The sequence below is a fragment of the Leopardus geoffroyi genome, chromosome C2 (assembly GCF_018350155.1).
Source record: "Leopardus geoffroyi isolate Oge1 chromosome C2, O.geoffroyi_Oge1_pat1.0, whole genome shotgun sequence".
Taxonomy (NCBI): domain Eukaryota; kingdom Metazoa; phylum Chordata; class Mammalia; order Carnivora; family Felidae; genus Leopardus; species Leopardus geoffroyi.
The window spans coordinates 66478858-66501239 of record NC_059333.1 but is presented as its reverse complement, the minus strand read 5'-3'; the positions used below and the strand labels follow the sequence as shown (position 1 = coordinate 66501239).

Genomic DNA, 22382 nt, shown 5'->3' with positions numbered 1-22382 from the left:
AACATTTGATAATTATGGCAGGAAATGTGGAAGGAATTAAAAAGCATGAGGGAGAAGAAATGGAATGTACATTACAAAAGAAATAGTTCCCTGGTGGGTGGTTATTCTCCCTCTTTGAATTTTTTTCTTCATATTACAGTTTAGCCCCACCCTTAGCATCATAACTTGAGTCTGCCCAGAAAAAAATCATAAAAGTATGCAAGGTCTTCATGATTAAAAAAAAAAAAATACACATACATTAAACTCTCACTTAATTCACTATAGGTTGCACTGGAAACCCAAGCTGTTTTTACTCACAATGAAATAACAAAAAAAAAAAAAATAATAATAACTCCTGTTTACTGGGTATCTACTTTGTGTTATAATAAAACCCCATTTTAATGATGGGAAAACTGAGTCAGAGGTTACATAATTTATCCAGTGCCCTAAGTTGTTAGATGGTAGGGATAGGGATTTGAACCCAGATAGTCTGGCATCATACCCCAGGTTCTTAACCTGTATCCCACAAAAGGAGTTCACGTTTGGTGTGCCTCTTTACACAGCACACGTTGGGCTACATGCATCATTTCTTTTAAATCTTCCCCAACCTTGATAAGGTCAGCATTGTTAACCCTATTTTATAGAGGAGGAAGCAGGTTTAGGAGATTAGGTAACCTACTCAAGGTCACATGACTTTGAGTAGTTATTTCTGAAGAAGGATCTAAATCCAGTTCCCTCAATGTTTGGGGGCCCATCTTGAACACCAGATCTGCTTCTCCTGCATTTTGTCTTCCAGGGTTTGAATTTGAGGAAGGATCTGTCTTCACTGGCTGATTTAACCCTAGTTAAGGAACACCCTTCCATCCCTGCTGTGGCCCTCAAAAGGCAGCTGCAGCCCAATGATGGATGAAGTGAATCCCTGGTTGGTTTTATGGCCAGGCTTAGAATTGCCAGTTAGTGTGTGAAATCATTCAGTGAACTGGAATGCAGATGTGAGGTATGATGAGGCTGTTGGTTCCCAGACCACAAGACTGAAGGCTGAAGGCTGTGTGGCCCAAGGTCCAGGATCTATTCTAGGCAGCCTGTGCTACACCCCTCCCCCTCAGGAGCATTGCAAGGCAAAGCTTTGCTCTCATAGGAAGCTCCCCCAGCAGCAATTTCCTGCTTGAGGTGGAAGAGCAAAGAGTACTCCCACCAAATTCCCAGCTAAAATCAAGAAGTGCTGAGGCATGAAAACTGAGAGTTGGTGCAGAAAGCAGGCTGTGAACTCAGGGTACCTGAGCAGTGAGGAGTAAGTATGATCCAGTTTGCATTTCTTGGCTCCAGACTCTTAAGGATTATTTTTTAATCAATCCAATCTCTTGATGTCTGGCCTGAGTAACACATGGCAAGTTTTTAACCTGTGTTTAATAATAATATACCTTTAATTATTAATAAAAAGGTAAAATAACCCTAGCAATTTATTTGTTATTTTAAGCATTTTACTGTGTAATTCTGCTTGCAATAGAATTTTTTTCCTTGCTAGCTATAACAACATATAGCAAACATATAGCAAATTAATGATATTTACAGCCTTTGTTGACATGAATCCACTTTAGTAGACTTTAGGGCTAACATTGTACAAATATTGTTGAATTTTTAAAAAATGACATTTAGAAAATAAACTTAGTTTCTTGGTGCTTTTTGGTTTAATACAAGTATAATTATTCAACTCAACATATATTTTTTTTTAATGTGATTACCTGACAAATCATGTTGATATTACAAAAAGCCAAGCCTTTGCAGTAGTAGACCTCCAGAACTAGAGGTGTCCCAGATTTGGGAAAAGGTGGTTGTCATCATTATTAATGCCAGTCTATAAATCCTGTTTGGCTAGATTCAAGAAACTATTAACAAATCTCATTAAGGAAAGTGTTATATTTTGAATGTCTTCCATGGTCTCTTACTTGACACCACTTTTTTTTTTTTTTATTGCTTCCTCTCATCCTTACTTTCTTCTTGTCTTAATACGCTTATTCCTTTTAGCAGCCTCCCACAAAATTCTGCCCCATCTACATGAGCTCACTTCTGTGCTCCTTTATATTTCTGTTTGAGGGGATGGTGGGGAGTGTGGCACAAGTCTGTTGAAGGCTATACATTAACATCTGTATGGATGAGGAATGGGGGGGATGGGTCGAAGCAGCTTGAGGGAGTGCTTCAACTGACAATTACACAGCTACCCCTTTTTTAGATTCTGTTGAGAGGGGGCTGTGTGGGCTCATTCATTCTTCCTCACCCATCCCCCTCCCACTGAGAATTCTAGCAGTTCAGAGAGGTGTTGATGGAGACTGGGAAAGTTTGACAATCCAGGCATTAGGGCATGTGCCCTTGACTCTCAATAGGTGGATCTGAGTCTAACATGGCAGGCTGGAGGGAGTCCTGTGGCCCAACTGCCTGCTCCTGAAAGACAGCCTTGGTGAGCACCTAAGCACACTTCCACTCTCCCTTGGTGGTTGTCTCTGCTTGCACTCTGATTGCCAGCATTCCAGGTCTATAAATTCATCATGATAAGTCACATGTACGGGGGACTGATTCACAGATCAGAATGCTCATTTCAGTAAGGAAAAACTTGACCCATGAACTGCGAGTATATCACTTAAGATAATAGTAAAAATAATAACAATTACACAGATGAGTGAGAAGATTATTAGGTCATTGTCCCTCTGATGCCAGATTTCTCATTTACACCCTATTATCAAAATGCAAGTTAATCAACCACCAGGGGTTTTATTGGCTGATGTGGGATCTCCTCTGTATCCTTCAGAATTATCCTAATGGTGGATTTAGGGAGGCCTACAGTCTGGCCCACATCCTCTGACTGCTTCTTGGAGCTGCAGCAGAACTATGATTTTAATATCCATCTTGCACATTAAGCAGTAAAATAATATCTTGTTTCCTTATTCATTGGCAAATAAACTACTTGTTGTGATTCTAAAGACCACTATTGGAAATTAGACTGTTAACATAGCAGGGACTCTGCTTGAATAGTCAAAACAGATGGGCAAGCACCCTGCAAACTGAGGCCCTGGCCACCGAAAATGTCTTTAGAAGGAGGACATATTCATTTCCCATAGAGGTCCCTGGATTGGGTGATGGAAAGCGTGAGTCCCTTCCCAGTCTCAGAGGAGCTAACTGGGGAGGAACTGTGAGGTAGAGATCAGGGGGCATGGGCTGCAGTGGATGTAATGTCCCAGAGAAGAAAATAAAGTCTTTAAAGTCAGTGAGTTAGAATGATGTGTTTCTAGGAGAATAGAGAAAGTAAAGGATGAACTGTAAATACCAGTGGTCGCATATCATGAATTGAAAATGTCAGTGTTCGTTTTCCTACTCTTCAAATAACCGGACATGGAGACAGCATTTCTAGCAGCCACAAATAGAATTAACATAATGACACCAGATATTGTAGGGTTGAAAAATACCTTACACTTAGATGGATTCATTTTGTAAAGCCAGGTTTTTAATGCATAGGTCAAATGCATAATTTTCTGTAAGGTGCCATCTTCTGGTGCCTGTAACTTTGGCGTGGGGGTGGGGGGGTGGTTCTCTAGGGTTGAGTCATCGACAGCATGGGTCTTCTCTTCACAGGGCCCATCAGGCAGTATCCCCACAGGCCGAGCATGCCCTACACACAGGGCCGAGTCATGCATAAAGTGCAAGACATGGTCTCTGCCCTCATTACAGTCTAATGATGGGCCAGATGCCTTAAACTGTGGCAGTTGTAATATTATTATAACTACATGATGAACTAGTATCTGTACAATTATAATTATTGCTTTTTTATATTAACATAGGCTTCCCTTGATTTTTAAAGTATTTTTACATTAGCACAATGCACAAATCTTTAACATAGAGTTTGATGAACTCTTACATCTGGATATACCCATATAGCCAGGACCCAATCAAGGCTGAGGAAGTTGGTGCGGAGAGGAGGCTGTGAACTCCTGGTGTGTGGAATAGGTTACAATGAAAAAAGTGAGGAGTAGATACCATCAGAGTTACATTTTATCACTCAGGGATCATCATTTAATTAGTGCATTTTCTTCATGTCTGGCCCAGTAACATTTGGCAAGCTTTTAATTTATGTTTCAACAATAAACCTTTAATAAGTAATGAAAGAGTAAATTAACCGTCTTCATATGATGATTACAATTTGGATATTATTTTAAGCATTTTAGCTTATAGTTAGCAGTGTTTATAGCAGAAAATTGATTTTCTTGTTAACTATAAGGACGTATAGCAAACACAGTTAAATACAATCTTTTTTGACATTAATCCATTTTAGCAGACTTTGGATCAGCTTTAGGGGAGCTGACTTGACTATTTTGCAGATGGATATTCCAGGGCTCAATATAATATACACTGAGAAACTAAATCAAGGAAAGAAACTCAAATAGTTCTTTTTGATCACTTTGCCCTGGCCATTATTACTTTCAAAGGGACTACATAAGATGTCTATTACATTATTTATGATGGCTAATACTTAAAATTTACTACATATCCAACAGTAGGGGAAGAGTTAAGAGTTAACAACAATATGTGCCACTAAAAGTTATGTTTACAAAAATTTTTAAAGCTCTGGCAAATGATTGTGATTTAATTTAAAAAGCAGAACACCCTCCACTCTGTGCCTTATTCTCACAACTGTGTACAGATTTGTAGAGAAGTGTAACAAAATCTTAAAATCCATCTTGAGGATTCTTGTGATCCCTTTCCTTTTTTCAGGAGGAATTTACCATCCTAGTATATGCTCTTTTATTTAAATAAAAATGTTGAGCTATTTTCTGATAAAATATGAAAAGATAATATGCTCATAAAAAGCTTAGAGGATATGGAAAAGATGAGAGCAAACAATAAAATCAACCATAATTCCACCACCTAAAGATAAATCAGCCCTGCATCCCTTCTTTCAGAGAAACTATCAAAATCAATCAACAATGTATGTGGTGAGGCTACTAAACATTGTAGGCAATAAAAATAAGTATGAGGTAACACTACGAGATAAACGGCATGCAGTAATGGGATAAGCATGGTAAACACATCACCACTACCCCCTCCTTTCCCCATGACAGACATTGCTAATCAATCCTAGGATTCTGTCCTTCTGAGTCTGGAGGAGGTTTGAAAATCCTCAGCAATGTTCTGGGTAGCCACTAGCAATTAGTCTGCATGTGAGATAAAAGATATTTGCCACTACTTCTGGAAAAGTCTATCCAATTTGACAAACACTGGTATATCTTTAAACAAAATTAAGGTGATTAAAAGGCAGAGTTCAGGACTATGTGAAACAAAGACAACATGGGGTAATAGGTGGTATGACTAGGGTAGCGAATAGATGAAATCACACACACACACACACACACACACACACACAGAGCACTTTATTCCTGGCCCAAGCTTTTAACTTCTTTAGACAAATTCCAACACCTTAAAGTGAGCCAAACCCTCTAATGTTGGCCATCAACAAGAATATGATAATGAGAATTTTCTTGGCTGTTCTGATGGAGTAAACAGTTGTTCTTGCTAAGGCTCTCTAAGAGCTGCTGCTGTCATAGATAACAGTTCCTGCATTAGCAGCCATCTGGCAGTAACTTGCTAATAGAAAGCTCTTTGGGTAGTTGGAGTACAAAATATATCCTATAAATCTGCATTTTCTGCTGTGGTTGGAGGATTTCAATGAAATCTTTCACAGACTTTTTATGTGCTCATTTGGAAGCCATCACCAATAAGCTATTCCCAGGATTAAGTCTGAAATTTATGACCCTTCAAATGTTCCCTGAATAATCCTGGACACTATTTTTGACCAGCTAAACTGTTGCCAAAACAAGTCGTGTGACACATGGCAAAAACCATGACATGTTGCAGGCTCAGATTTATACATATGTGTGTCATGGGATATTGGCTTGAATTGATAGAAGGAAAGTGGCTCTTTGTCTTTACTTTTTATGTCATTCAAGACTTAAAATTTTTGTGTCTGAGGCAAAATTTGTCTTTTCCGCACAGTCTTTCATTCTGCCCTTCGGTGATAGTCAATGAGTATAAATTATTGATCTACTGAAGTTCCAGACATTATCCCAATCCCTTTGCACATATGCTGCTATTGAGAATAGTGTGGAACTAAAAGGCAATACCATGGAGGTCCCTGTTCTTAAGGAGTCACTACCACCCTAGCTCCTTTGCAGCTCAAAAGGACCTGGCCAAATTTAGGGCCCAGATTTATGGCTTTCACAGAAATTTTCACTCCCTTCCTCACCTCTTGCTGCTGGTTCAGAAAACCCTGAAACGCAGCATAGGGATGGATGCCTTCTCAGAACTTGAGAGGCTCCACTTGAGTTGCTGGTGCCATTTTCAGCCTGTCTACCTTGACCACTCAACCAACCTATCCAGAAAGTGGCAGCTTTTTGTGTGGAAATTGTGTCTGTTCACAGAGTGCCGATGCTTTTCTCTTGTTTCCCATATTCAGGTCACTCAAGCCTTCCACTGAGTTCCTTCATTCTCTTCTCTTGTTTGCCATATCTGGGTGTTTCCAAGTTTTATCTTTTACACAGACCCTGTTATAAGCACCTTCTCATTATTAAGAAAGATGTTATAAAATAATGAGAGTCCTTGACTTCAAAGTCTTGCTCCACCCCTTTCTTGATGATGTTACCTTTTTTAAGCCACCTACTGTCTCTGACTTGCAGCTTCAGTTAAGAGCAAGGGCTTTGGGTAATGGGCTGGGTTTGAATTCTGCCCTTGTCTAGCTTTGAGGCTTTGTGCAAGTAACTTAACCTCCCTGAGCTTATTTTCCTCATCTGTAAAATGGGAATAATGGCCGTCTCTCTGTCTATCTAACCAATGGAAACTGGAAAAGGTTTCCTCTACTCATGAAACATAGTCAACATGAAACACAATAAAGTGCCTCTTAGCAGCCCTTAGTAGGCACTGAGAAAGAATGTTTTTGACTCTGTAATGACTTCAACAAGAGAATTCTCAACTTACATACTAACATCTAGTAGGCATTGTGTATATTTGTACAACCTGTGTGCTGGCTCAGGCTGTTACTGTGTTTATCTTTGAGAGGAGGTGTAGCATAATGGTTAAGTGCTAAGACCTTGGAGCTAGATTACCCAAATTTAAATCCTAGCACTACCATTACTAGCCCTGTGATCTTGAGAAACTTACTTAACCTCTCTGGGCCTGTATCCTTATCTATAAAATGGGCATACTACAGGGTATTTACTCCATAGGTTACTTGTGAGAATTGAATGACTTATTACATGTAAAGCAGTTAGAAGAGTGGCTCAGCACATAAGAGTACAGTGTTAGCTATTATTATCATCCTAGTGGCATCTATTTATTGGAAGAGCTCCAAAACCCATGGGGTGTGGGTGTAGGTGTGCACATGCACGTCCGTGGCTTACAGAACTCTCCTTGCCTCTTTTACTCTCCAGAGATTAAGGATCACCTTTTTATTTTTTATTTTTTATTTTTTTATTTTTTTTTTAACGTTTTTATTTATTTTTGAGACAGAGAGAGACAGAGCATGAACGGGGGAGGGTCAGAGAGAGAGGGAGACACAGAATCAGAAGGAGGCTCCAGGCTCTGAGCCATCAGCCCAGAGCCTGACGCGGGGCTCGAACTCACGGACCGCGAGATCGTGACCTGGCTGAAGTCGGACGCCCAACTGACCGCGCCACCCAGGCGCCCCAAGGATCACCTTTTTAAATGACACCTGGATGGCTCAGTCAGTTGAGTGTCTGACTCTTGACTTCAGCTCAGGTCATGATCTCATTTTCTTGAGATCAAGCCTCATGTAGGATTCCACGCTAAATGTCCAGACTGCTCGGGATTCTTTTTCTCTCTTCCTCTCTGCTCTCTCTCTTTCTCAAAAAAAAAAAAAAAAAAAAAAAAAAAAAAGACAACTAGGCTATGGATATTTATTTCAGTGGAGGCTTTGACACCGAGAATTCATATCAGAACTCTTGCTTCTACTGAGCCAATCTTGCTTTCAAACTTCTAGATACTGTCAGTTCTGTGAAGTCAGAACCCTATCATTCTGCAGAAAGAGAATTAGGTCCTCGTTGAGCCCCTCCCGTTGCACAGGCAGTGGGCTGTGCAAACTAGCATAAGTTCTCCCTAAAGACAGTAAATGAGGGAGAGAACCAAAAAGGGGAAAAGAGGGAGAAAAAGCAAAGAAAAGAGGGTATAAAGTTCTTGGAGGAGCGCCTGAGTGGTTCAGTTGGTTAAGCCTCTGACCAGCTCAGGTCATGATCTCACAGTTCATGGGGTTGAGGCCTGCATTGGGCTCTGTGCTGACAGCTCAGAGCCTGGAGCCTGCTTCAGATTCTGTGTCTTCCTCTCTCTCTGCCCCTCCTCTGCTCTCTCTCTCTCAAAAATAAATAAACATTTAAATAAATAGCTAGCTAGCTAGCTCTTGGAATGTTTCCACATTCAGTTTTTCTCTCCCCTCTGTCTCTCCTTCTTAGATACGGAGGTGGCCACCGGATATCTTGGGTTTTTTGGGGGGATGGTCATTTTTGTCTATTCTTGCTGTCGTCCCCATAGCATGCCTGTTACTGGGCCATAAATTCTAAATTTGGGGTTTGGAACATATGATCACGCAAAGGAATAGAACCCTTTGCTTTCACTGTTTGAAAAATAAATACTCTCAAAGACAGGGTAGGGAAGTATTCCTGGAGCAGGCTGGGATTTGTCCCTCTGGGAACCAAGGCAACGCTCTGGGTGTTTGGCACACAAACCTTGAGTCCTCCGCTGGGCACTACTGTGTCTGGTGGCCAGCCCTGACTGCACCCTCACATGGCCACTGATCCCAGGCCCCAGAGCCAGGTCTTTGTTGCTCGCCGTGCTGCTCCTTGCTCTCCTCTGTGTCTTTCCCTTCTCCCTTGTCTCTCTCAGCTTCCTCCTCCACCATTGAAGCGAGGTCATCCTGGAGTGTTGGCGCCACATTAGGAGCTGCCAACCCCCCCCCCCCACACACACACACACAACACACACACACAGACCACCAGGTTCACATCTATGCGGAGAAAAAGCTCCCCAAAGTTTTCACACAGTATTTTGCTTCACCCATCTAGGATCAAGTAAAATTTCACAAAGCTAACTCAAGGAATGAAAGAACTATCACAAACCTGTCCTCTGTCAGGCACTAAGTTAGTGCTGGTGACTAAGACATAGACCCTGTTCCTAAGGGGCCTGCAGTCCAGTGAGGGAGGGAGACAGGAGCAGAGGCTCAGAGTGATCCAGTGTGGTAAGTGCCAGGACGAGCCTGAGAACCCACGCCAGCCCTGGGGGGTCTGGGAAGGCCTCCAAGAGGCCTCCACAATCTGCGCCCTGAAAAATGAGTAGTAGCCAGACAACAGCAGGAGGAGAAGACAAGAGCCTTCTCGTATTTAATTCTCACAACCCGAGAATTTATTACAATCTTCATTTTAGCAATGAAGAAACTAAAGCTGAGAGGATACAGTTAGTTACTCAAAATCAGCCACCTAGTAAAGAGTAAAGCCAGGATACAAACCCAGACTTCAGCTCTTAAAGCAAAGGCTGTGTGTTCCAGGCCCATTGTGTCTTATTTCTGAAAGTGACTTTGAAAACAACCCCCCCAAAAAATGACCGGGCCTTGTCATTTTGGCCACATAGATAGGCATCTGATCTCAACCTGGTTCAGGTTCAGCTGCTTCTCTGACATTACAGCACTTGCAGCTTTGTGTTCAGTGACTCGGGGGATGTTTTAAGGCAGTTTTTTTGTCCTTCGGATGCATTCAGATGTTCCACATTGAGTAAGACCAGATTGAAAGGCAGCTCTAAAAAAACTCCAGCTGAGTTGCTGTGTATGGTTGTTCAGATTGTCTACTGTACCAGTGCAGCTGGCCAAGGGGACCACTGGGGCTGACTGCATCCTGCACTCAATGAGCTCCTGGCATGGAGCTTGTCTGTCCACCCAGACGACGGGCGCCTTCTTTCCAACTGAGACACAGAGTTCCCCAAACCCAACAGTTTCTCTCAGATATGTGATGCTTATTGGACCACGGTGGCCATTTCTCCGTCTGTACTTTTATACATTGATATCATTCAGAGTCTTCTAAAATTTTCATAACAGGCCTCCATCAAAAGCCAGTTCTGTATTTTTGTGGGTTTTCCTCATGGATTTAGCTAATACAAATAGAAATGTAAAAAACCTGTTCTTTTGCACCCACAAATGTGCTACGTTGGGCTGTTGCCCAACTCCATCTAGTTTGGGAACTGTGATTCCCCAGGAATTAGGAAAAGCATTCCTAGCTTCTCCCTGATTGCTGGATTAGCACAGCCTCCCTCAGCCCACAGCTGAATTCCAGCCCTGAGGAAGAAATGTCTTATTAGACTGAGTGAACTCCCAGCCTGGAGCCTGTCAGAGGCGGTGTCATGTGTTTGCATTAGCTGAACAAAAAGCAAGCAGGCTTTCTGGCCTCACTCCCCCTCCTCCCGCACCCCCCTCTGGAGGGGCCGGTTAAAGTCTAGACAGTGTCTGCTTGGCACTATGCCTTTTTAGCACAATCTGCACGGTTCTGCAGCTCTCGCTTGTGTTGCCTTTCCTCACTCACTTCCCCAGTTTTCTTGGTCGGCCTCAAACTGTCTCGGGGAGACTGGCATGAGCCGCACACATAAGAAGCAAGTGAGTGAATTTATGAGACCATCAGGTTTCAGCTGTCTGGAGAGGTTCGCAGTTGAGGAAATACCACCAGTGCTGGCTGAAGCTGTGTCTGAGCTTACAGAGATCCCTGATGTGAGCTGGCTTCAAACAAGCCTCCGCTTCTTGGCCAGACATGGGCTGGAGTGAACAACCCACGACAGACAGTGGCAGCCAGGTCTTGAGCCTCTTGCCTTCCGTTGGTAGTATGAACTTGGGCAAGTCACCGGCTGCCTCATCTTGAAAATATGGGGGTTAGAGCAGGTGAGCTCTGGAACCCAGCCCAGAAATCCTATCCATAGGAAAGGAGGCAGACATGTTAGGTTCGATTGTCAAAATACTCTTAATGGAGTTAGGATATTTGATTAGCTCTTGTCTTAATTGATGGTCCCGAGGAGGAGCAGTTTGAAAAGAGAAGCTGGCCCAGGAGTGGGAAAAGAGTGACTAAAAGCAGTTGGCATTTTGTGTGTCTTACTGTCTCCTTCGTATATGGAGTGCAATATAAATAGTACAGCATGTGGCACCCAAGCAGTCTGCATGCCCAGGAATCCCAAATGCTGTTTACTCTATAGAAAGGAACCACTTGATTTTCCACTTCAGAAACCAGCTGCTCAACAACACTGGGCAAGAAATGAAGGATGCTGGGTCTCTTTGGGGTTGAGCGAAGAATTTTTTAAAAAAGGAAGACAACCCAGAATTCTAAAGTGTGCAACTTGAGCTTTTATTGAACTGATTAAAAAAACAAAGACAAAACTTTCTTCTGACCTTTGTAAATATAAGTTAAAATAGAAATTAAATATAAATTAAAAAAACGATGCAGGGGTGCTTGGGTGGCCCAGTTGGTTTAGGCATCTGACTCTTGATTTCTGCTCAGGTCAGGATCTCAAAACCATGGGATCGAGCTCCATATCAGGCTCTGCCACAGTGAGTGTGGAGCCTGCTTAAGATTCTCTCTCTCTCCCTCTGCCCCTCTCCCACTTGTGTGTATTCTCTGCCTCTAAAATTAAAATAATGATGATGTTGATGATGTTGATGATGATGATGATGTAGTATTGAAATGGCTTATAAAAATAACTGTCCGAAAATGCTGTGTGGACCCTAATATTGCTTTCTGGGTTACCAGTGCTACCTGGCCCATGACCAGGATCCTGGGTTTCCGGAACAGGTATTGATGAAGTTGCTGCCCTGGCCCCCATGCCTTTCTCCAAATCAGTTCAGGGCTGTTATAGCTGAGGGCACTGCTCTTTGTCCTTGACCTCAGCAGTTAAATCAAGTGACTTGCAAGGGTGAACTCAACAGAGGCCAACACTGATGTTTTAGTTCCACTTAAATGCTTAGTATCTTAACTGCACTCCAATTCCTAAATACCAGTAGTGAAGCCCAGTATGCTACATTGTACCCACTGTCAGTCCTGCATGGGGCCGCCCAATGTTGTCTGTGGTTTTCCGCATAAATCTACTTGTACACAAGTGTCAGAATTGAATTAAAATTGTCTGTGCCCCAGAATAGCCTGTATACACAGACACACACATAAATTTTGCTACTTAATTGACATTACTTGAGTTAGATTTCACTACTTGGAGAGTATGACTGTCTACCTTTAGCTCAAATACACTTCCCTCACAAAAAACCCCAAATTTCTATTGGAACTAATGAAGAGAAGCATGTATGTTATTAAATTTCCCCTAATGTGACTGTTTCGTTTAATTTAGTTCAGTATTTGATCTGTGTTATACTGTCTTGATTCCCTTCTGAGCCAAGGCATATAGAAAATAGTGATAAGGAGGGCTTATTTTTGTGGTTGTGAAGCTTCTTAATGAGCATTAACTTTATCAGTGCATGTTATTCATTTATTCATTTGTTCATTCATTCATTTCCTACCTTATTCCAAAACTAAGAGGTATGTTTTTCCTTTCAAATCCCATAGCTAGCATGTCCTGCTGTCTTCTGTTAGTGCTAGGCTAACTATTTTCAGTGCTGGGGAAGGACCCAAGTTTGTGGCATATTTGCAACAGAGAAAAATAAAATAGATAAAGACCGCAAAGACAGAAAAATTTCTGGTGACTCTCACTAGGATACTTGGCTCATCTAAACTTCAGTAAGAAATTGATGATGTGTAGAGCTTCTGTTAGAGCAGCTAAAAGCTATTAAACTGGGCACAGACTCAGACATACTTGAGTTCCCTTTATGGACAAGGTCCCTATAAGGAGGACCCAGGTGGGGTTTCTGGGGTAGCCCGCCTCAGCTCACAAAAACCTGCTTTGGGGTGCAGGCAGGTGTCACAAATGCTTGATTTTCTTAGTTTCACTCCTCCAGGGACATCCTTATCCTTGGTTCTTCTCTGTATGCCAAAATTATGATGCTACAATTAATTGGGGTCAGGCTGAGGTCTATGTCAGAAGCAGGAGAATTCAGCTGACTTCTTTTCCTTAGACTCTTCAGAATCTTTCAGGAGTGAGTCCATTTGTGCTTTGTCCCCCACCCCTCCTCTAGTCTTCTATCCTTGGCATTTTCTATTTTCTTTCCTTTCTTATCCTGTGTGGCCTTGGCCTTGCCAACAGCCACATGCAGAGAAGCAGACTTCCTGGTTTAGCTATTTATTTTTAGGGTAAAGCTTTCCACTCCATGCATTAATTGGTGTCTGCATCATGTTCAACAGAAGAGTAATTTTCTGCATGGCACTAAGGGCTGGCTAATGATCGAAGAAAACTCCAGGACAAGGACATCTACTTCAGGTGTGAGTTCATTAGAGGTTTCTCAATTTCCTTTCTTGGGGGGATGGGACTAGAAGGGAGAATGGGGTTGGGAAGTATTTTGAGTAAAGAGGCCAGACATTGAAGTCTTCTTTGGTGAACATTGGGTATATTCAGTATTCAGTATTCAGTATTCACTGCAGTATTTTTCTTTCTTTCTTTCTTTCTTTCTTTCTTTCTTTCTTTCTTTCAAGAATGAACAGCAATCCTTCTTTTTTTTTTAAATGTTTATATCTTTTGAGAGAGAAAGAGAGAGCATGAGCAGGGGTGGGGGGCAGAGAGGAGAGAGAACCTAAGCAGGTTCCACCCCGTCAGCACAGAGCCCCATGTGCGGGACTGCATTTCACAAACCATGAGATCATGACCTGAGCTGAAATCAAGAGTCATATGCTTAACTGAGCCACCCAGGCGCCCCTAGATTTATTTCTTAATAAATTTCCTAAACGACTTGGGGGCCATATTGTTTAAAGGACAATTACTAAGTTAATAGCTTTATCTCTGAGAGATACAACTGGACAACAGTCTGTGTTTTTCTTTGTTTTCTGCAAAAAAACGTGTATAGGTAACTAGACTTATTATGGGGATTATTTTGTAATATATAAAAAATATCAAATCAAATCACTATGATGTACACCTAAAACTACTAGTATGTGAATTATACTTCAGTAAAAAAAATCAAAGAAAAAAAAACCATGTGCAGTACAACCTGGAGGGTAATAAGAAACTATAAAAGTTGTTTTTTTTGTGTTTGTCACTTGCCCTATTTAGGCTCTCTGTTTGCTTAGACAAAACTAAGAAAACTATGAAGATAATAAATCCTCTAAGAACAACCAATGCTTGAAGATTGTTAAGCCCACTGTGTTGGCCATTTTACAGCTTAGGTCATTTCTCTCTAATTTTCTTTACATATTTGATCAAATAGAAGGCTCTTCATTTCTTGCTTAAGTTGCAACATTGAATTGCTGGTGGGTTAGAGAGCAAGCTGCGATCCTCCACAGTGGCTGTATTTCATTTGGTGATTGGGTTATTTTTCTACGTAATGCTACGATTATTTTGCCCAGTGTAAAATAAATCACATTGTCATTTAAGAGCCGTAATGACTCATGTTCCAGTAGCCTGGAATGTAAAGACCTCCTCATTCCCAGTGATCTATTGTTTCTCCAGGAGAAAATCTTCTCTCTGTTGAGGTTGGTGAAATGAGCCTGTGTGTGTGTGTGTGTGTGTGTGTGTGTGTGTGTGTGTGTCTCCAGACAGCTGAGAATAACGAGCTCTAGATTACCAATCCCTAGGTTTAGATGTGACAATAGCCATATTCTGAATATCAAGATATTTTCTTTGAAAGGGAGACAGAAAGTAGGGAATTCTAAGCCCAAGAGTGTTCAAAGCATGTGAACTGCCCCCAAATAATTCTTGTTTTAGAAATAAGTGGAATAAATAGGAAGAAGGAAACTAGTAATGAGGAAGCCTGAAGGAAGAGGAGAGAGGCAGTGATGAGGGTAAGAAATTCTCACTGTTACTTGTAGTGGGGTAAGTAAATGAATATGAGGCGATAAAGTGGAGAATTTCTGGTCTTTATCTTATGTGCTGCATGAGGAAATACTATGAATGAACACTGCTGATCTATACAATCAGAGAAGATATGTCTGCTTTTGTGAAGTGAACATATGGTCTGTAGGCAAAACTCATAAGAACAAATGATAATGTAAAAGCTATAAATTAAAACGGCACCTGTATATAGAGTATATAGCAAGAGTGATAATGATATAAAGTAGCTTACACAAGGTAAGTGCTCAGTAAATAGTAGCTGTTATTCTTGATGTTTTTGCTTGAATTCTAAGGCACAGGAAAACTGCAGGGAGAGACATACAGATTCTAGACCCATGTTTCTCAAACTGTATTGAGTGATGCTAATATATGTGCTAGGTTAAGTGGTTCTTTAGTTGCAGGGTTTTTTAGAACCTTACAATGTTCATGTGCATTATTTATTTTCTTTTCTAGGAGGAAAGTATCATAAGCAGTGTTTCCCAGGCATTTTGCCATTGAACACCATTTCCAATATTCCGTTAGTATTTCAGTGCTGTGTTCCATGGAACAGTTTGGAAACAGGGGTCAATTCTGAACAGATTTCCATAAGCAGAGTCCATTTACACCTGACTCCAGGTCTTAGTGGGTTGTTGAACCCACTTCCTAAACTAATGCAATTTCACTGAGAAGGCATGGGGAAGGCATGGGACCTATCTGGACCCCAGGGCCAGTCCAAGGGAAGATCCTTCTGGGAGTGACTCCATACTGGACGCTGGTATGGCCATGTCCATATCTATCTAAATCTGGCTGGGGTATTTTTTGATTATCAACTCAAAGTACCCAGGAGTCTTCTTCTGGAGTTTTCACTTTTCCTATCCATTCTCAGTCCATCAGCAAGTCCTGCTGGCTCTACTGTCAGAATATATTACCTCTTCTTTGACTGTTACCAGTCTCCATTGCCACCATCCTACTCCAGGCCACCATCATTTTGTGCCCGGACTATTGCAGTAGCCTCTTAGCTGCTCACCCCTTTTTCCTTCACGCCTCTCTCCATCTACTTCTTTATATAGCAATCTTTGTGAAACACGTATCTGATCATTGTGTAAAAACCCTCCAGTGTTCCCCGTTTCATTAAGAATAAAATACAAAGTTGTTATCAGTGCGTACAAGGTCATACATGCACCATGCTTTGCCTGCTTTTCCCAGCTAATCTCTCACTGCTTTCCCTGCTAGACCCTATGTTGCAGCTACACTGGGCTTTTTCTGTTCCAGGAACATAACAAATTTTGCCCTGCTTCACAACCTTTGCACTTTTTTTCCTGCTATCTGAACTGCTCCTTTCATTCTTAGGTCTCAGCTCAAGAGAGCGTTCCCTCACTCAGTCTAAGGGGTGCCCCCTCTCCTAGATGTCTGTCAAACATATCCTATGTTCTAAATAATCATCACAATCTGAAACGACCTTGTTCATTGTGTTTCTTTTCACTCTCCTCTCTCTAGAATATGTACTTCTTCAAGATACAGTCCTTCTCCATCTCATTTACCAATGAATCCCAAGCACCTAGAACTGAACTTAGCAGATACCAGGTGCTCAGTAAATATTTGTTGAATTGATCCACTGGTCAAATGGGTTCATTAACGAATCCAAATATCTCCTACGTAATATGAGGAGATGCATGATGTCCTGCCTGTAATTTTTGATCTCCATGTCAGATTCTGTAAGTATTTGTGCAGCTGGGAAGATGGTTGATAGCATCTGCCCATCAACACTTTGCTTAACATTGGACATGGTAGTAATGCTGGGCTTGCTTAGTCTGACACCTGGATTCTGATTCTCTCAGCTCCAGGTGAAGTTGGAATATAAGCAGAGGCTTACTGAATAGTAAGTATTTTTATTCTTTCCCTCCATGATCAGCAATTCTGATTTAACTGGGCATCGTTCCCAGAGTAAACTAATATCCCAAGGAATATAAAGTAAAGCATTAAATTAAATTCTGTTGTCGGTGGTTCTTTGCCCCAAAGCCTCTGGTCACTTTGTTTTCTGACCTCAACATTTGCTGAGACATTTGTTGAGACCTTTATTTTTGGGGATCCTTTCTGCTCTTGCTCTGTCTCCTGTTCATTTGAATGGCAACTGTGCCCTGTTCATTTGAATGGGCAAAACAGTGTCATTGGATTTGCACATTAGATCTCAGAGGATCTTTTATCCTGGGGAAGGCTCCACCAAGGTCACAGTGATCAGCAATAGGTCGGGTCTTAGGGAGTAGACACTCCTACTTACCTGCACCTTATCCTCTAATCCCTTGCTCTTGACCGTAGACCAGTTTCTTGACTTCCAGAGTATGTTGGCTACTTTTCAGTGCAGTCAGGGTAACCAAAAGCAGTTAAATATGTGGCATTTCTCTCGTGTTTAATCAGTTAAAAATGAACAGAGCTTTGAGAACTAAACTGCTACATAATACTTAGTGTTTTTATTGCAAATGATAATCTGTAGCAACTAAGCTACTAGGTTTTTGTGTAGAGTTTCTAATGTAGTCCTTGGGGGAACACAAATTGAACAGAAAAGGAGGTCTTTGTACATTGTGGGTACAGTTTGAAAGTCTAGCAGGATTTTAATCTTTGCAAAAATAGGGAGCTTTGCTACAGTGGAGTTGAATACCTGGCAGTCTGTCATTGGTGGGCCCCCTGCTTCAGATACAGCCTGATTGGCCAGCACAAGTAGGTTTTACAGCTCCTTCCCCCAAGCTGTGACTTCCCTGCTCCAGGGAAAGAATGCAAGGCAGGAATGTCTCAAGAATAGAATGTGCATATTTTCGTTGACTTTAATCTCAAAGCACTAAAATTGTGTGTGTGTGTGTGTGTGTGTGTGTGTGTGTGTGTAAGTGTAATATTATTGAAAATTGACAGCAAGAACATGTAGCAGTTGAGCCAAAAAACTAAAAAAAAAAAAGAAGAAAAAGAAGTAAGTATTAAGAGAAGTTTCAAAATACAAAGCCATACAAAGTACAAAAGGAGGTGGCACATACTTTATTTTATAAAAGAGGCTAGAAGGGTCGAGTGACTCATCCATAGGCATTAAAAGCAGAGTCAGTTAAGCTTAAGTAGCCACGATGCCTGCCCGTTTTCAAAGGACTGGCTATTCACTACCTTACTGTCCTGGTCCCAGATGTAGCCCAGCATGCTATCCTACCCAGGTGTGCAGATATCCATTGACTTCAACTATATACACCACTTACAAGACATTCCTCGTTAAAGAGAGTCTTACTCTTTCTACCTAAACTCTCCTCAATTCAGCCCTCAGTAATATGTCAGCACTCGGAACTTATTAGAGCTGGGTTGTTCAGTAGGAAAAGCCACCAGCCACAAGTGGATGTTGAGCTCTTGCAGTGTGGCTAGTCCCATTAAGATGTGCTATAAGTATAAAATGCATGCCAGGTATCGAACTGCATATGAAATAAAGCATGTAAAACGTCTCCCTAATTGGTTACATGCTGAAATGGTAATATTTTGGCTATATTGGCTTAAGTAAAACAAATTATTAAAATAATTATTTCTTCTGAGTTTCTAAAATTTTGCTCGAAATTTGCAAATCTTCTGTGAGACTGGTATTACATTTCTGTTGGACACTGCTGCTTTAGAGACTTGTCACTTAACTGTATATCACATGTAGTTCCACCAATGCCTGGAGTTGTTACTTATTAGATTGTGTTGTTATTAAAATCCCGTGTATTTGCGCCCCATCTCCTCGTCTAAACTGTCAGCAGCTTAGGGACATGGGCTGTGCTACCATGTGACTTTCTTAAGGACATGTGGCTTTCTTCCTTGAGACCCCAGCATCCAACCTGATGTTTGGTATTTTGTCGTTCAGTTACTTGCTTGGAAATAGGTTTTGTCCAATTCTACTTTGGACAATGCTAAGGAAGTGCAGATTAACTTGTGTTTGCAGTGTTGCTTTTTTCAAAGGCACTGATTTTATGTAGTTCTTAATTTGTTCCAGAAAGGTAAATATTCCTCTAAACTGGACTCTTAAAATCCAGGGGACCTGCAGTGGATGTCAAAACTTCCCGGCACACGTACCCAGCAGAGAGCAGTGCTGTTCATTGATGATTACAGGTAGTAAGGAGCCCCTTATTGCCTCCCAGAAATCTTGGGGAAGCTCCACATTAAGCTCAGAGATTTGCACCCTACTGTCTAGGACCTGTCTGCATTTAGGTCAGGCAGGTAAGACAAGATAGCCCCAGTGGCTCCCAGCCTTGAGCCAAGGTTGAGAGAAGAGGACCATTACTAGTCACGGTTGTCCTGTAACTGCCAGGAACTTTTATAAAATAGCTGTGATTCCCAAAGTCCCTGAGAAACTACTAGGGGATGCACCCTGGGTGGGCCTTACCCTCTAAACATTCCACAGTTTTGTAACTGAGCTGTCGCTGAACCACATTCTCATAATTTCTGGGCTGGTTATATTCTGCCTAAAATACAGTCATTTCTGCTGGTTCCCTGGGAGAGTTTAAACCTTCTCTGGGTTTTGTGACCACAGAATGAGCCACTGTTTTTGATTCAGTTGTTAAGGAATGTGTAAGAATGCACACCTGGAAACCTCCCCTCTTCAGGCAGAGATTTATGAGGTCTCTCTGCTGTGGAATGATCCCAGTCTATTGACTACACTATTGCCATAAATCCATAGAGAATCATCTCTCTTTGGCAATAATGCATGAAATGAATGTTTTTCTCTTTAGAGAAGCAGTTGGAAGGATTTGTAATGACCAAGATTTTGAAGGAAAGTGGTCCTGTTTGCCCAGGTTCCCCAGCTTTGCAGAGCAGAACCCCACGAACATCCTCATATGGCAGTTGAATCAAGGGAGATTAAGGTTGCAAGGGGGAAGCACATGCCCAAAGTAGTACTATCTTTGAGTTTCTCATCTTTCCTAGGTTATGTCCTAGGAAAATCAAGTCCCCAAATCTGTAGCTGGGCTTCTGGAGGCTCATAGACACCAGGTTAGAATTTTCACTCTGTAAATAAAACTAGTAATTTTTCCCCTTAGGTAGCCTGTTAATTAAGGTGGCCAGATGTCATAGTTTATGCCTATTGTCCAAGTATGTCTGTTTTAAAGATCCCATTTTGATTTCAAAAATATTCCAATCTGGCTGATAAAATGTTTGGTTGCCCTACTAAGAGCAGACATTCTTCTGCTCAAGCTCACATACCCCTACTTGTCCTGTGGTACCCACTCAGCACCCGCCTCATGCAGGAACTAGACTCTTTAGTGATATGTAAAGTAAGCTTGCAGCTTCCCCTGCTGATCCCCACACTAAGATCTAGAAAGCTCCTGGGACCAGAGACTGCCCAGAGAACAATATCACCTGCACACATCCTCCTAAGAATTGACTTCTCCTTAATTCCTTCCTTCAGATGCCATCTGAAGGGAGCGCTTCATCTGCATTTGGAATGGCTCTGGGTGTGTATCTGGGGTGTAGGAAGTGGGGGTGAGGAGGAATTGGATGGGGAGGGTCCTCAAGAGTGTAGGATTGGGCAAGGGGGAGAAACAGACCCTGCCCGTGGATCCTGAGGATGATGAACACCACCTGCCTCTGGCATTTCCTTGGAAGACTGTATTCCTCGGACCCCAGGTTCTCCTGGCCGACAGTTGCCATGGCAACAGTGTCTTAAGAACTTCTAATTACATCTGTCTGCTTCTCCTAGAACCATACCAAGCCACACATATGGTGACTTCATTTAGCATGGAGTTTCTTGCTGGGTTTTAACCCCTTATGCATTCCACAGGCTGGAGAATAATTGCTGGGATGCTGGAAACTTGACAGCTGCTTTGCAGCCACACTGCCCCCAGAGTCCCAGGACTTTGTGTTTTTATTTATTTATTTTTTGTTTGTTTTTAAAAAAAATTTTTTTTAACGTTTATTTATTTTTGAGACAGAGAGAGACAGAGCATGAACAGGGGAGGGGCAGAGAGAGAGGGAGACACAGAATCAGAAGCAGGCTCCGGGCTCTGAGCCATCAGCCCAGAGCCCGACGCAGGGCTCGAACTCACCGACCGCGAGATCGTGACCTGAGCTGAAGTCGGACGCTTAACCGACTGAGCCACCCAGGCGCCCCTGTCTGTGTTTTTAAAGTAGACTCCCACTGTTATGCTCTGCTGGGTCTCTGGGTCTCTCTGCTCCATTTTGTTCCCGTCAACCCTAACCTCCCTGCTATCTTCCCTCTTGCCCCCTCCATCTGTCAAATGGTCTCAGCTCTTGGTTGGACATCACAGTTCCTTTTAAGATGCCCAGCACCCTGGGAACTAAAACAGTTGGGCACAGCAATAGCCTAGCCCTTCCAACTCACATTTCAGTGTATTCCAGCCTGCTGTAAGGTCAGCCTCATAGATGAGCCAGAAGGGAGTGGTTGGAAACCTCCAGAACATGCTGGCACACGGGGGAGGGGTAGAATAAGGCAATTTATTCTTTCTCATGTTTAGGGAGACTGACCACGTACCTTCTACCTCCCTTCTACTTCATACGACAATGTAGGAATAGGGTTCCTGAGGAGAGTGAGCATAAAACAGCTGCCTTGCCTCATTTCACAATTAGGCCTATTTTCACAATTTCTCTTGGCCTGTCATCTTTGCTTATTTTTGTCTCTACTTCTCCTTTGTGTAGGTCATCAAGGTGTGAGGCTGCTCTGTGATGACCCCCACCCTACACTCTGAAGTCCCACACAATTTTGCCTTCCCACGAGGTACCCTGCATTGCCACATTGCCTCCTCTTCCATTATTCTCCCCCAAGCACGTTGTCATTCCTTCAGCATATCTGCTGGATTATACATTAATTGTGAACAAAGGAAATGACTGAAAGCCATTTCAGTCCCCCATTGCTCTCCTGTCCACCTCACCATCACGCGCGCATGCGCGCACACACACACACACACACACACACACACACACACCCCAGTGTCTTTCTGTGGGTCTAAGATAATCTCTCATTAGGGAATTCCAGGCTGAATATTTATTGCCAGGTGAAGAAGGGTGGTGTCTTTAGGCTATTTCCCCAAAAAACCTGATCCTAAAAGGGGGCAGCCCCAGGAGAGGAATTGGCCCAGGGGGGTTTTGTGACCCTGCCGTAGGGCCTTAGGGTTGTGTGTCTCAGTCACCCTTTGATACTTTCAACAAAGGTCGCTTGAGTGGCACAGGGCACTATGCCAGGACCAAGCCTTGTCCTCTAAGGGTTTAGCTGGGAAGCCAAACTCTGCATAATCAATTAAATTTTCTAAAAAGTGATCAAAATGAGTTCAGAGATGGATGGAGCAATTCGTACCAGTCAAGAGGGAAAGGTCACCGAGGATGGAGTTGTGGAACTTGAGCTGAGCTTTGAAGGACAGGAAGAATTTGTGTAATTCAGACAATCAGTCAGCCTTCCCAGATGGTGACATTAT

General features: G+C 42.3%; 1 protein-coding gene across 3 annotated transcripts in view; it reads left to right on the top strand.

Annotated features, from left to right (window-relative positions):
• Positions 1-22382, top strand: part of FSTL1 (follistatin like 1) — a 77924-nt gene that overhangs the window by 1698 nt on the left and 53844 nt on the right. The gene's annotated exons all lie outside the window — the stretch shown is intronic.